The following is a 12,042-nucleotide window of genomic DNA, read 5'->3' as shown; positions in this document are numbered from 1 at the left end:
TGCGCCGTGGACGCGGTAATTTCTAGGGTTTATTTCTCTGCGGCGCTTCAAATCTAGGGTAACGGACCTCACCCCTCTCATTTCCTTTATAAATACAAGGCTGATTTCTCAGTTTTGAGGCACCAACACACATTCTAATTTCTCTCTCTCTCTCATTCTAAGCCTTAAACATATTCTCCTAATTTCACTATTCCTTCCCTAAGCACTCCCCAGAGTCCATACAACATTTAAAGTTCCATACTTAAACTAAGGCGTGAAAGGTAGAACTGTGAGAGGGTTTGGCCCCAAATCAGCTCTACTTTTATTTAATTTAATTTCAATTTAATTTATTTTTCTTTGAAGTTAATAATGTTTTATTCATGATGTAGCAATTTAATTAAAGAAGCGCGGAACGTGAGTAATTTATTTAATTACTTACTATTATTTTTATGATTGCTAGTATCATGAGTAGGGTTATTATGATTTAATTTGGCTAAAGTTATTATAGTTGAATTTCTTCCAATGTTAATGATGATTTTTTTTATTGTAGTGATCACAATGTTGCATGTTAAAGGGAATATGTAATTGAATATAATGCCTATAAGATAATTTGGACAACCGGTTCAGGATCCTTTTTCATCTTGTTGTTAATTGAAGTGATCACGATATTATAGAACTATATGTTGCATTAAAATTCAACCAATTTAGCGTAATATTAGTTTGGAGCAAATTAAATCTTTGTTTATATGCCTTTGAGATCACAGGAATCACTTTTTGCTATAAGAATCGGGAAGAGGCAAATACGGGCGAATGTGACTCCATGACTCACTTCATACCATCATCCCCGATCCTCCTATCGTGGTTCCGAACCATATGGAGTTAGTAATCTCATGGATTGTGAATGGGGTATAACCTTCACGGGTCAATCATTGATGCCTATTGTTGTCCCTTTGTCGTGGTTGCCTTAAATGATCCGTGAACGGTTTACAAGTTCCTTAAAAACTTGTTGGCGGCTCCCTACTTTGCTTTGTCCCCAATCGTGTCCCTAATCGTATATGTCAATTCCCACTTCCTATGAAGCATATTCACACCATGCTTAAGTAGACGCGCTTCGAATGACGCTTACAAGTTAGCGACTCCATTGGGGAGGATTTTTGATTATTTATCGAATTGAGTGATCGGTATTTAATTGAGAAGAGTGGATAAGACTTGAAAGATTCTTGAATTGTATTCTTGTGATTCATTTGGCACTGTTGCATATCCATTGACATTTTAACGTCATATTTAGGTTTGTATCGTAGGAAAAAATCGAATAACCTGATCACGATCGAAAAATCTAAAGCATAATTATGTTTTTATTAGTACCCCGCAACAACAAAATTGTCGTGGCATGACACAGACCATCGTGGTACGGCATAAAGCTGTGGCACGACAATCTGTACCGTGGCACGATACTCCCTATCGTGGCACATTACTACTGAAAACATTCTAGTGGTTCTGTTTTTTCTCGTTGTTAGCTTCCTTCGATTTTTTCTGAAAAATCGTATGTGTTCTACATACGTTTTAGCCCCGGGGGATTTAAGCTCTATCAACTCAACAACTTTCATGACCATTAGGGTTCATCCGAGGTATTAAATCCTCCAAACCATGGAGTTGAGTTCGAATTTATCACAAACTTGCGGAGCCGCCCGTTGGCATACACCCTCAAGGGAGGCTGCCTTGCTAACGCGTCCAAACTCTTAACCATGGTACCCTTTTGACACCCAAGTAAACTTGACCATAGTGGAACATAGAAGTTGACCTTAGGTTGTGAACTTCATTGCATCATCTTGACTACATGCCCTATGTATGCATAGTTGATTGTTGGTTTACTTGTTTGATTTGTGACTAACTAATGCCAATGGACCGTAATCACTTAGTAATTAGCACAAACTCTAAAATTGACAAAAAACTGGAAAAAACAAATAAAAGAACCTGGAATCGACTATCGAGCCACGACAGTACTACCGCGCCACTGCAATAAGCGCCGTGTCACGGCAACTTGTACAACACCATGGTACAATTTGTCGTGTCACGACAGTACTACTGTAGACACTTGATTGTGTCTCCTAGTAGTAGAAAAACATAAATGCGCACTGAAGAATGAGCACCGATTCTTGGAAACCGGTGGCCCAAAATAAAAATAGCATTGGTTTACCGGTGCCCCTTGATTTTTTTTTCTACACTTCTGATACAAAGAGCACCGGTTAACCGGTGCCCCTTTGTTTTTATACATTTCTAAAACACACATTCTTTCCCAACTTAATAACCATACACTCACTTAGTCATTCTCCTTTCTCTCTCCTCTCGTTCCCCCTTTCTCTCTCTTTTCTCTCCTCTATCACTCCACTGACACTCCTTAGCTTCCCCACCACCACTCCTTAGCTTCCACCACCACCCTTTTACCTCCAGCCACTTTATCTCTCCATTTCTTCTCTCTGTCAGCTCTCGTTCTCCTTCTCCTTCGAAAATCAGTGTCAATTCGAACCAAATACAACCATCGTCACCGCTGCCACCTATTTCTTAAATCAACAATAATGGAGGTTAGGGTTTGTGGATGCGTTTATTTTGAATCAATTGGATTGTCGTGCTTCTTCAACAACAACAAATTCAAATCAATTTTGAACAAAAAATCAGAAATTTGAGATTAGGGTTTCTAATTTATTTAGCTTTGCGTTATATTTTTGTCGAATTACTTTTAGAATTGTTGATTATATTCGAGAATCGTTTTTAAATTCCCTAATTCAAGTTATTTAGGGTTTTGATTTCAATTAATTTTTCAATTTTTGATGGTTAATTTTTTTATTTGTATTTGATTCTCGTATTCAACATGCAGTTGAATTTGGGATGTCCATGGAGCTAATTTTGTTAAAGTTAACCAGGAGACTCTTTGATCTCATCCTTGTATCCCTTTTTCTTTTTACTCTCAATTTAATTGTTTAATTTCTGGATTTGCTATTTTTTTCATTGTTTATTGATTGGATGAAATAGTTGTTTTTTTGGGGGGGTTTTAACTTAAATTTTAATTTGCTTAGGGTTGATGTTATGGAACACTTGAAAGTGTTGTGTTGTGGAGAACTTCTGATTTGGATATTGAAATTTGATTGTGGTGGATATTGGATTATGAGCGAGCAATTTCAGTTAAGTGATTTGCCTGATTCTTGTATTCGACCTGATCGTCGTTGGTTTGGTACGTTTTTTCTTACGAAATTGCTGTTATTTTTGATGCAAATTTGATATAATCTTAATAATTATTGAATTATTAAGTTTGGGGATTTGGAAGAATTGAACCGAAGTATTTGATTGAACATGAAATTTGTTAAATTGCATAGATGATGATTGAAGTGGTTGATATAGTAGTTTTGGAGTTTAAAATCAAATTACATGGTTTTATTGCAATTAATCTAGGGTTTTGTTAATTTGTTTCAATAATTGTGATTAATCTAGGATTTTGTTAATTTGAGCTTTTGGAATTGTGAATATATGGAATATTTGAATTATGGGTGCACAGAGTATTTGACTTGTGAATATACAGAGCATTTGATACTTGAATCTTGAATTTCAATAGTTTGATTTTTGGATGTATTGTGAATATTGTATTGGCTGTCATTTAATTTGATTTTGTAGGTATATATTTGTATGGTTATATTTTGATTGATTTCTTGATTGTGGTATGGGTATATTTTGATCATTTTTGGTTTCTTTTGATTGAATATGCAAATTAAATCTCATTTGGTAGTGGATAATGGTGGATTATTTCATTATATTTTGTTTCTAGTTTGTCTTCTTATTTTGCCTTATTGTACCATAATTGTTGAGTTTCTTGACAAGTATAGCTCAGGAATTAAAATTGGGTTTTGGATTGTTTTTCTGAGTTGTGTTTTTGTGTTTAACGAATGACTTGAAGCTTGAACCTGCTGCCCTGCTTTCCTGCAGTGCACCCCTGCTGCTGCTACTTTTACTCTGCTGTAGCTGTTGCTTTTGCTCTACCGAGATTGGGGGCAGGTGTGGCTTTAAGCGTATGTTTATATATTAATTTATACTTGTTACCTGTAACTATGGATTTAATATCTTCTGGAAATGATGACTTTGTTTGGGAGTATTCTTGCTGAAGCCATTGACAAGATTGAGGCTGATGGTGCTATCTCTATTGAGTTGTTCTCAACCTCTGAAACTTACATAATTGTTGAAAAAGGAATGAAGGTCTATGCTGCTTCCGTATTTTACTACCATAAATAAAAAATGTTCTGTGCACTAGTTTCATTAGAGGAGTGATAAACTAATAGCTGGCTGTTTGTACTCTGTATATATCTTTATCTCTCTCTCTCCCCCTCTCTCTCTTTCTCTCGCTCCCCCCCCCCCCTCTCTCTCTCTCTCTCTCCCTCTCTCTCTCTCTCTCTCTCTCTCTCTCGTTTTGAAGGATATAGTTGCATACATTGAGTCATCCTTGAACCTTTTTTGATGGGAAATCAACCAAATAATTATTGCTTTTGAACCTTTTTTAATTATTTTTCATGTACTTGATCCTTTGTTTTGTTTTTTTTTTGTTATGAAATTATATGAACTTATTAGAGTATGTTTTTATTCTCAGGGAACTGTACAGTAACAATATCAGGGGGCCAATATCTAGTGAGCAGGGCAATCTGACAAATTTGGTCAGTTTAGATCTCTATTTGAGCAGTTTCAGCGGTCCAATTCCGCCATTTCGGAGTCTTTGTGCAGGCTATCAAAGTTGTGCTTTCTTATCTATACTAATCCTTTTCCTGACTTATTTATCCAAGGATTATACCTTATTTTCCTTTAACATTTGTATTGAAATGTATGTGCGTTGAATGTATGCATTGCCTTATGTGGTCCTATACTATCTTTCTGGCTTTCTGCTAGTTGTTAATGCCATAATGCAAGTTGATATGGCTTTCACGGCTGCTCTTGAATATTTGATTATGCCTAGCTATAGAATATTGAGTGAGTGTAGAAAAAGGGGTTCTCTTAATGCTTGTTAATAACTTCTTAATATGTTTTGAGTGTGTGTATTGAGAGGGTATTTTGCTGTTTGTTTGTTTGTGTTGTTGTTGTTGTAGACTCTATAGAATGTTTTCATCTGCGATTTTTATTTGATAATTGTTTTTATTTCGTGATTTGGGTTTATTCTTTTGAATTGGATTTGTGTTATTTTTGTTGTTGATTTATTTATTGTTATGAAATAATTGGTTAGTAATGTAGGATATTTTTGTAAAATTTGACAGGTTACGTATGGATCTGTAATCAAATTGGTGCATGAAATAATAAAATTCAGGTTGCATTCAGGTTGCTCTATTCCCTAATATGGACGCTGCATTCTCTTTTGTGCTACTGCTTCGGTACTGCTGCTGTTTAGCTACTGTGATGTTGTTCTACTACTGGGCTGCTGCTATATAATTTTTTTTTCTTATTCTTTCCAAGTGTAAAGTTATAGGTTATTAATGAAAATTATCAGTTTTAAGTGTATTATGTATATCTATACAGTCTGGTGATAAATTCAGATGAAAAAAGTAAAAAAAATAATTTTGTTTTGATTTTTTTGGGCATGCCAAAAGTAATGAATTATATAATTTTTTAAAATTGGGTACCTATTATAACCAGTGCTAATAACAAGTATTCCCACCAGTTCAAAACCGGTGCGAATGTTTTACATTTTTTGCATCCCTCAATTCTAGACCGGTTTAAAACCGATGCGAATGGGGGGTTTTGAACCGGGGCGCATTTGTGTTTTTCTACTAGTGTCCCAAAAAACCAAACTCAGTGATGAATACCTTTCACATCTTTGATTATCGAGTTAGGTGAATAGTTGAAGAGTCTGGTGAAATTCCCTTTAGCCTTTACCATTTATAACCACACCTAAAGTGTATTAAACCCAAATTCATTCATTTCGTGTCTTTGAAAAACATTCATTTCGTGCCCTTTCGTAAAAATTTCTAGACCAGTCTATTTTGATCCATAATCCCAGTCCAATTATTGTGTAATTGGATGGGGTTTGAAAAAAGCTTTCCAACGATATATTATAAGCCCAAATCCGACTTATAACGAAGAAGTTATTGCCAAAATACTAAACCGAGCCCAAATGGGACTTAGATCCACCTTACCTATGACCCAATGATCATGTGGAGGGTCCAAATACTTTAATCTCAATCCTAAACTTATTAGGATTCATTAGTAGCTTATAGAATCCTCCAGAAAGTTCTAATTTATCCTTTCCCCGAAAGATAAAGATTAAAGAATTTGGTATTGAATAAAATATCTCTTTTTGATAAACCTAATCCCGGTCAAAACTGAATTTTGTGCATCATAATTTTTATTCAAATCTTAAATGGTTTGATAGCCCTTGAAATTATATTTCCAATGATATATTATAATACCAATTCCGAGCTATAACGAAAAATATATGAACAAAATATCAAACTCTATCCAAAATTGACATCTTTCCACTATTTCGATCATATATTTTATTCTACAAAATATATCACTCTGATTCTAACTGGGTTGGAAAGTAGACCTCCAGTTCTTTCCAACGATATATTATTTATCTTATTCCGATTTCTGGATCAAAAGTTATGATAAAAACAAAGACCGCTATAACTGTTGTCTATCGCGCCGCGATAAAGAGTGTTTTACTCCAATTTGAATTTTGACTTTTTTCTGATCCTTTGACCCTCTTTTTTCCTTATAAATAGAGGTCATTTCACCCTATTTTCAATCATCAACGAGCTTGATCACCAACAATCATCATCTAATCCTCTCTCTAAGCTAAAAGCTTCTCTCTCTTTCTTCTTTCTTAATTCTAGCCTTAGCCTAAACATATCCCAACACATCCAAACACACATCTTTTGATGCTCTCCCTAAGCAAAGACCATACCTCCATCATGAGCTTCAAATACTCCTAGCCAATCTTGAAGTTGCCTTCGACCTCGACGTGAAATAAAGAGATATGAGGCATCAAATAAATAGCACAAACATTAAAATTGGACAAAATTGATCAAGTTAGTTTGTCTATCTTTTAGTCTTTCGGCTATTTGGTCCTTGAGTCCTTCGTTTTTTCACATCGTTCTCATGACTAGTCACATGGTCATTACACGAGTCTTGAACATATCACTTTCACTCATGAGTCGTTGCACACACTTTGTACATACATTTTTCACACCATGACCATATCTTAGGTCCATGCATGAGTCGTCCTTTCCGTCATTTGAGTTGAGGGTCCATCCTATTCTCGGTTTTTTTCCATATCTTTCCATATTCACATAACTTTCCTTATACACATATACCTTTATACATTCTTTCCCTTTACATCACTTTCCATACATTACATACCTTATACCTTTCTTCTTAAACACTTTTCACATACTCTCCTCTTACATGCTTTCCCCATACATATCATCCTCCCTCATACACTATGATCTTTCGAGAATTACCTTATCTATGCATGTTGAATTGAGTTCGAGTCATGTGATTGACAAAGATGAAACACAAAACATGACGCGGGCTTCAACGACAAGATTTCATGATTCTTTTGTTATTCTTGATTTCCCTTTCTATTAATAAAGTCTAGCATAGGCACCCCCTATCATCTCTTAGATTTTACTACATGAGTTTGTTTTTTTTTTCCTTTCTCCATTTTCAATAAAATGAGCATTTTATTTCTTTGCATATGATCATTGCATTGCATTCCAAAAAAAAAAAAAATTGCCGAACTAAGCTTAAGGTACCTATGATTTAAGCCACCCCTTGTAGCCATATCATATTACCTTTACCCCCTTTTGAATATACAACCTCTCTTGATAAACCACTTTGAGCCTCGTCTAACGATTGGCTTTCTTTTTTCAACCCACATCCACCTAACCTTAGGATGGGATGGTGTGCGACTTATCCAATTTTCAAAGCAAAAGCTAGATTGATTTTTACCAAAATTTCATAAGTTCAAAAATCAATAAAAGTGTGCAAAAGGGCTAGTGTTCTAATGTCTTTGATATGAACACGTCTCACATTGCGTCTCTTATCAAGTGCTCGGTACCGTGCCTGAGAAACATGAATGCCAAGTGAGTGACAGACCGCATGATCGGGATTGCCCACACTTATATAAAGAACATTCAAATACAAATCTCAAAAGCCAAAAAGAAAAAAAAAACAAATTCAAAAGTGAGAAACCTCAAGCATGCAAATACCAAGATTCAAATGCAAGGTTGCACACTTTGGGGCTTATTTTGGGTCTTGAGCCTTTAACCCTCTTCTTCAAACCTTTATCCTAACCCCGTTACAACCCTTAAAAGACCTCATTGAGATATACACACTCTTGTGCGAGGTTCGGCTAGAGCTACGTTAGGCCTGATTCCTAACGGTAGGCAACCTCACATTGAGGTGTGGCCGTAATAAAAATGCATTCACTCATATTCACATTCATGCATGATCATATCAAGGGATCTTTAATTCTCATCCCTATCCCTTAAGATCTAGACTTGGGGGCTTGATCCCTACTTCATTAGCCTACCCAGCCTAAGGGTCACCATCATTTGGCTCTTCTCGAAATATTTTTTTTTCACGCCTTTAGCCTTTGCAGCCTAACCTTAGTGACACTTTCACACACTTAACACATACATAACTAAATAATCCTTCCCTGGGAACCCCTTGTCATGAAATCTTGATACAACCTTGAAGCATGCCTTGTCATCTTAGAATCACTCATTATCATAATCATCATTGCATCACAAAGTATGAAGTACTTAGCCTCCGCGCCTAAGTTATCCAAGTACTTTCATTATCGAATCATCAAACTTTGCACCATGAGATACAACACCAATGTATACCCTTGATTAAGCTCACTCAACATGCACCATCGCTTGCTTAATTCTTCTTGAGGAAGTTCGAAAACTTCACCTCTTTTGATTTTCACCAACCTTCTACCTCTTTTCCTTCTCACGTCTTTCTTTTTTTGGAGAAAGTTGGTACCCTCCACAAAAATGATGGAAAATTTTTGCTTTTTCAGAATTTTTGAGTTGGATGAGCACGATCACCACACAATAGTCATTCACCTTGAGTCATATCACATCACATCGAGTTGAGTCTGCACATACGTGTCACATCACATTGAGTCACACAATAAGTTGAGTACACCAAGCCTTGAGTCAACCTCAAGCCAACCAACCACAATGGGTTAAGTAACACCAAGCCTTGGGTCAACCTCAAGAAAACTATAAATATGAGCAAAGTCCTATAGTTCAAAATATAGATGCAGGTACACCACGTCCCTAGAGAACGAGTAAGCTTTACAAAAGATATCAGGCAATATAATTGAGTACAAATGAGCAAAAGGCGCGAGCAATAGCAACGAAGCCGCACAATCAGAACGAGTTTAAAAAACTCTAACCTTTATTCCAACGCAGCATGACAGAAACAACGCAGCGCGATACACCTTGACGCTGCGTGACAACACTGTCGCCACACGATGAAACCCGACATGGCACGTTGGACTTGAATTCCTGCAGGTCGATTTTCTGGACGACAATTATTTACTCACGCCTCGTGATGAGCAATCGATTCTTTCCAAAGTCTCGTGATGAGCAAATTGTTCTTCCTTAAGCCTCATTATGAGCAGTTTACCAAAGATCTGGATTTGATTGATGATTGGCCCGATGACGATCATGTTTGATTGGTGATCGGCCTGATGACGTTCACTTTTTGATTGAGTACGCCTAAGCATTGGCTAAGCACCTTTGATAACGCCTAAACATTGGCTAAACACATTTGATAGCGCCTATACATTGGCTAAGCACGTTCAAGAACGCCGAAGCATTGGCTAAGCATAATCAATACACCTAAGCATTGGTTGAGCACATTTCAATACACCTAAGCATTTTTTGAGTCCGCCTAAGCATAGGTTGGGCACATTTCGATACACCTAAGCATTGGTTGAGTCCACCAAAGCATTGGTTGGGCACATTTCAATACACCTAAGCATTGGTTGGGCACATTTCGATACACCTAAGCATCGGTTGAGTCTGCCTAAGCATTGGTGGAGTACATTGATTGAGTAGTGATCATAAAGAAAATAAATTTAAAGCTCGGTAAAACCTTAAGAGATGGGGTTGTTACGACAGATTTTCCAAAGCCGGAAAGGATGCCACTTCCAGAAGTGAAGGCGAGAAGATTTGAAGACGACAACGCACTACGATCATCGATAACATTCCCTGATAATTTAGAGGTTATCCCCCTTGATATGCAGATCACGAAGCACTGCGATCATCGACAACATTCCCTGATAATTTGGAGGTTGTCCCCCTTGATTTGCACATCACAAAGCACAGCGATCTTCGTAGACTCTCCCTGATAATTTGGAGGTCGTCACTTTGATTTGAAGATGGCGAAGCACTGCGATCTTCGACGGCACTCCCTGATAATTTAGGGGTTGTCACTTTAATTTGAGAAGATGGCGAAGCACAGCGACCTTAGGTGGCACTCCCTGATAATTTAGAGTTTAATTCAACAAAATTGTCACTTAGAGACGTGTACCCGACAGTGCAAGATACGCATTTTTAACTACTTTATTTGTAGAACTAACGCTTTTCTGCAGGTATTGGCGTTAAAAAGAATGGTTTAGGATCGCAGAACGTTCTGGATCATTTTCTGTCCTTATCGATCTTACTTTGACTTTTGTTTTCTAAAGTTACGTTTCTCCAAACTCAGTCAAATTGGGGGCTTTTGTAGACACCTGATTATGTCTCCCCAAAAACCAAACCCAGTGAAATTCCCTTTAGCCTTGACCATTTATAACCTCACCTAAAGTGTTTTAAACCAAAAATCATTCATTTCGTGTCCTTAAACTCAAAATCATTCATTTCGTGTCTTTGAAAACCATTCATTTCGTGCCCTTTTCATAAAAACGTCCATAAAAGTCTAGTTTGTTCCATATCCTGGTCCAATTATTGTGTATTTGGATGAGGGTTGAAAAGAGCTTTCCAATGATATATTATAAGCCCAAATATGACTTATAACGAAGAAGTTATGACCAAAATACTAAACCGAGCCCAAACCGGACTTATGTCCACCGGACCTACGACCTAATGATCATGTGGAGGGTACAAATACTTTAATCTCAATTATAAACTGATTAGGATTCATTAGAAGCTTCTAGAATCCTCTAGAAGGTTCTAATTTATCCTTTCCCCGAAAGATAAAGATTAAAGAATTTGATATTGAATAAAACATCTATTTTTGATAATCCTAATCCCAGTCAAAACTGAATTTTGTGCCTCATAATTTTTATTAAAATCTTGGTTGGTTGTATATCCCTTAAAATTATCTTTCTAATGATATATCATAATCTTAATTCCGAGCTATAATTAAAAAGATATGAACGAAATATCAAACTTTATCCAAAACTGTCACCTTTCGCTATTTCGATCATATATTTTATTATACAAAAGATATCAACCTGATTCCAATTTATTTGGAAATTAGAATTCTAGAGATTTCCAACGATATATTATTTATCTTATTCCGATTTTTGGATCAAATGTTATGTTAAAAACAAAAACCGCAAAAACTGTTGTCTATCGCGCCGCGACAAGCTATAAAGAGAGTTCTACTCCAATTTGAATTTTGACTCTTTTCTGATCCTTCGACCCTTTTTTTACCTTATAAATAGAGGTCGTTTCACCCCATTTTCAATCATCAACAAGCTTCATCACCAACAATCATCATCTAATCCTCTCTTTAAGCTAAAAGCTTATCTTTCTCTTCTTTCTTGATTTCTAGCCTTAGCCTAAACACATCTCAACTCATCCAAACACACATCTTTTGATGCTCTCCCTAAGCAAACACCATACCTCCTTCACGAGCTTCGAACACTCTTAGCCAATCTCGAAGTTGCCTTTGACCTTGACGTGAAAGGTTGATAGTTCTGAGGGTTTGGTCCCAAATCTATATTTCAATTCTTGTTTGATTTATTTGATTTAATCTTTCTTGAAGGTACTAACGTGTGTATTGTTTTGATAG

The sequence above is a fragment of the Chenopodium quinoa genome, unplaced genomic scaffold (assembly GCF_001683475.1).
Source record: "Chenopodium quinoa cultivar QQ74 unplaced genomic scaffold, ASM168347v1, whole genome shotgun sequence".
NCBI lineage: Eukaryota > Viridiplantae > Streptophyta > Magnoliopsida > Caryophyllales > Amaranthaceae > Chenopodium > Chenopodium quinoa.
The sequence above is the reverse complement of the archived record's forward strand: the minus strand, read 5'-3'. Positions refer to the sequence as shown.